General features: G+C 38.4%; 1 pseudogene; it reads right to left on the bottom strand.

The window, feature by feature from the left end:
• Positions 1-1,492: 1,492 nt before the first annotated feature.
• LOC129627266 (olfactory receptor 5D13-like) lies at positions 1,493-4,679 on the bottom strand (annotated as a pseudogene).
• Between the last annotated feature and the right edge of the window lie 286 nt (positions 4,680-4,965).

Below are 4,965 nucleotides of genomic sequence, written 5' to 3'. Positions count from 1 at the left end.
AGATCCTCTGGAGGAAGGCATGGCAACAAACTCCAGTATTCTTGCCTGAAGAATCCCATGGGCTGAGGAGCCTGGTGGGCTACAGTCCAGGGTCTCAAAGAGTCAACAGAGTGAAGTGACTTAGCACACAGCACACACGTGCTAGAGAGAAAGGATGATGATGTGTGGAAGGGATAGGTAGACAGGACTCTGTGATGCCCACAGGTAGACGAGACAGCAAAAGAGACACTGATGTATAGAACAGTCTTATGGACTCTGTGAGAGAGGGAGAGGGTGGGAAGATTTGGGAGAATGGCATTGAAACATGTAAAATATCATGTATGAAACGAGTTGCCAGTCCAGGTTCGATGCACGATACTGGATGCTTGGGGCTGGTGCACTGGGACGACCCAGAGGGATGGAATGGGGAGGGAGGAGGGAGGGGGGTCCGGGATGGGGAACACATGTATACCTGTGGCGGATTCATTTTGATATTTGGCAAAACTAATAGTTATGTAAAGTCTAAAAATAAAATAAAATTAAAAAAAAAAAGAAACTATTTTTAAAATAGTGACAGAAGGGAAAGCTAGGAAATGATGACTATGAACTTTCTTAGTTCATTGAATTGGCTAAAGTAAAACAAGATCCAAAAGGGCAGCAGTAGGCAATACAACTGAAAGGATGAGCGTAAGAAACAGTCTGTGCTCAGCTGTAGCACCAGCCAGAAAGATGGAACACAGCTTCTGGGGCACAACAGCTGTGTAAGGCACAGGTTTACAAACAGCCAGGAAGCAGTGACGTACCAACAATACTAAAAATTAGTTTTGTTTTTTTTTTTTAAGAATTGTGTGTGGTTTAGGAGGAAAGAGAGAGAAGCAGAAGTCACATACCCTCCTTCCCTGTGTGTCTCTGTGTATCTTTTTCTGTCTAAGGACACTCTCATTGGATTTTGGGTTCACTTTATGCTCATCTTGACTCTTACCTTAATTATATCTGCAAAGATCTTATTTCCAAATAAGGTGACATTCTGAGTTCTGGGCGACATGGATATTTGGGAGACACTATTCATCCACAGCTGTTCCATGTTGGCTCAGAAGTTGAAGAATTTCCCTGAAATGCAGGAAACCCAGGTTCAAACCCTGGGTCAGGAAGATCCCCTGGAGAAGGCAATGTCTACCCACTCCATCATTCTTTCCTTGAGACTTCCACGGACAGAAGAACCTGGCAGGCTACAGTCCGTGGGGTGGCAAAGAGTCAGACATGACTGAACAACTCACAGTTTCACTTTTCATACACCCACAACACACATCATTTTACACATGATATACAGCTGTTTTATTTGACACTGAACTGAACAAAAACTAAGAGATCAAATAGCCAATTCATGACTCTAAATTTATGATCTAGTGAGTTGACTACATAATTTGAGTCTTCATCTCTACAAGAAGATTTAATCAACACTATGTAATGATCAAATTTCTTTTGGACATACAAATCTTCAACCAAATTGTATTCAGTGATTCATTAATTTCCTGACACTCTCCTTCACATCTTTGTTCCTGAGGCTATAGCTCAGAGGGTTCAGCATGGGACTTACCACTGTATAAAATACAGAACCTACTTTGACCGTGAACCATGAGTTTTTGGAGCTGGGTACACAGTAAAGGAACAGGACAGTCCCATGGAACGTGGTGATGGCGGTCAGATGGGAGGCACAAGTAGAGAAGGCTATTTGGCGGCCCCCAGCAGAGGGCATTTTTATGATAGTGACAAAAATGGACATATAAGTAGTAAGGATAATCGCCAGGCTGTTCACCTCATTGAATATGGCAATGGCAAAGCAGAGCACTTGGCTGATGAACGGATCAGAGCAGGAGATGGAGACAATGACCAAGTGCTCACAGAGGAAATTATTTATGTTAGACCCACAGAAGGATAATGCCAGGAGAAAACAGGTGAGTGTCAGGGAGGAGACTATATCCCACGTGCAGGAACTGGCCACTAACGATGCACAGAGCTTAGGGGACATGACCACTGTGTAGAGTAGAGGCTTACAAATGGCCACAAATCAGTCATAGGCCATCACTGCCAACACGAATGCCTCTGCCACTGCAAACATACAAGCTGAGAAGAATTGCGTGATGCATCCTGTGAACGAGACGGTTCTGTCTTCCACACCAAATTCTGCAAGAGTTTGGGTGTAACTGTGGTGGAATAGCAGAAATCAACAAAGGACAAGTGACTGAGAAACAAGTACACGGGGGTGTGGAGTTTGGGACTGATCCTGATGATGGTGATCATGCCCAGGTTCCCCACCACGGTGACTGCTTAGACGGTGAGGAAAGCCAGGAACAAGGGAACCTGGAGGTCGGGATATTCTGAGAAGCCCAAGAGGGTGAACGTGGCTCCTGCACTCCGATTTCCTTCAGCAAACCACAAAATTGTTGTTGGAGAAAATCTGAGACAGTGATAATAAAATGATAACAATGATAATGATGACATTGCATGGATATCACATTTATCGTGCAGCAGACATTGTATTAAAATGTTGGTGCATTAGTTTTGACCACTAAATAAGACTTATGAATTTCAAAACAACTAGTCTCGTATTTTACAAAAGGAAATGGAAGCATATATGAGTTAAGACACTTGTTTGAATTAACACAGCCTGCTAGTGATGAGTTAGGTTTGAAGTTGATCATGAGTGACAGAAATTGAATTTCATGTAGAGTTAGAAATGTTTTCTATAGTGTTGCAGAAAAACATGTTTTTCATAGTTCCACCATTCTGAAGGTCTGTGCTGTTTAGTGGGAGTAACATAACAATAAATGAAAACATAGCACTCAAATTTATTTTAAAAAGCAGGAGGAGTAATATTTTTAGAGGTCGTAGTACTTCTATCATTATATTCAAACTGAAGATCATCGAAAAGGCAGAGGTCATGAGTCATCACAAGATTTTTCACATTTTAGAAAACATAAATGAACATTGAAGGAAATAAAGCTCTATCTTCAAGTTTTCCAATGCTTCCAGTTTGATGCTAAAATTATTGGCTTTGTGTTCAATGCAGTGACCTGGTAAAGCAATGAAGTTGTATTACAATTTGTAGTACCCTCACTTTTGTTTTCTTTCCTATTTGACTGTCATTTGTCTTACATACTGCCACTGATGCTCTCAATATAGTCTTTTAAATTCTTTGATCAATATCTCTTAACTTGCTATCAATATTTTTAATCTAATAAATTTATTAGGAATATTATACATTTAAATGGTTATAGAATATCTGAATTACAGAGTAACTTAAAACATATTTTGCTCAACTCTTTCACATTCTATACTGTTTCTCAAGAAAATCAGAGAATATGGTAATAAACACAAGTGGTTACATTATCACCCTCAAAACTTCTGGTGACAGGAATATTGAGTTTGATTAAAACTACAGGTGATAATCTTGCTTTGAGTCATACAATCATTATTTGTGCACATTATTTTGAGAAAGCAAAAGCATCTTGTACTGGTAAGCAGTTTATAATAACAGAAGTATACTTATTTAGCAAAGATTTTTAAATAAGTTAACCAATAACAAGCACACATCTGAAATATTCATTAATAAAGGGACTATTTGTTTGAACCTCATAAACACAGATGCAATTTTAGTTTTGTCTGACCATGTGAAGGGAGAAATAATTCATTATTTCTTGAATAGCTTCTCAAAAAATGTATTTCCTATATGCAGAAAAGGGAACGGGTGGGAAGTGGAAAAGAGTTAGTGACAGACAGACTGGCACAATGAAAGAAGCAAGGAGTTGGAAACATAGATTTAACTTCAGTTCCAAGCTTTGGCATTTACTGTATGATCTTTGGTGAATCACTCGGATTTTATGAGCCTCAACTTCTTGATCAGTAATAATGACATGATAATATATATTTTATAGGTGTATAAGTATTAAGTTAGGAAATGGCATTAATATAATTTGCACAAAGTCTTACAGTTATGCAGTTCAAAATATATAGGTTTTCCCACCCTCATCCATTTTAATTCTTAATACTCTGAATAATTGGTATTATTTTTAAACGTATTATTTTAAACAATCTAAGAAACAGATCAAGGTTCAAAGTTGGCAGCAGCAAAACTGCAGGAACAATTTGTGATGTCAAAGAGTAGCTCAACTCTTTTTCTGAATTTCCTCTTGGCCCTGTTCATGTTAATTCATCAATCACTATCCTTCAGTAAATTGTCTCTGTTTCCCCTGTGTTTTCTCATTATTATCTGACTCTTATTAATCATCCCTTTTTAATCTCATGGTCACCTAGGCTCAGCCAACTTCCCTGTGATGCTGCTAACCTGCACTGTGAGAAAATCAATGTCTTGTCTTCTTGATTACTGTGGTTGTTATGACATTTTCTGACTCTTAAAAACTTGAATTTCTCCCACTAACTAATTTATCGAATCTAAATTTCTCTGCTCAGTTTTACCTAAACCCTATCCTAGCTATATTCACCAGTTTTCAACCTTCTCTGCTCATGTCAGTATTCTCAGAATATAATGCCTATAATTTCCTCTTTTTCTTACATACTGATGCAGCACTTGAACAAGATATAAAGCATTTCATGAAAATTACTATCATGAGGACACTTTTCCTTTTCACTTCAGCCATATTTTCCACACCCTTGACATACCTGAAGACATTACTGTCAGAAAAATGGAATTGTATATTATGGTATTTATTATTATTTTATGCATATTATTCTTATCTTCTTTTGACTCAATTTTGAGGTGTTGAGGAATTACCAGGCATTATAATATTCTTTTTAAAAATTTCATTGTGACTACTCTGCTAAGCACAGTGTGGATATCCTCAGAGCAAAAATCAGGACGCTACCCCAGTGAAGGGGGAGGGTATCAAAGCTCAGCCCTCAGGAAAATGGACCCAGGAGACATTATCACACAAAGACTGACAAAGAGTGTCCACTGCTTTAGAGGTT

Source organism: Bubalus kerabau, chromosome 14 (genome assembly GCF_029407905.1).
Source record: "Bubalus kerabau isolate K-KA32 ecotype Philippines breed swamp buffalo chromosome 14, PCC_UOA_SB_1v2, whole genome shotgun sequence".
In the NCBI taxonomy this organism is placed as follows: domain Eukaryota; kingdom Metazoa; phylum Chordata; class Mammalia; order Artiodactyla; family Bovidae; genus Bubalus; species Bubalus kerabau.
Note: the sequence above shows the minus strand (reverse complement) of the source record. Positions and strands in the feature narration are given on the sequence as shown.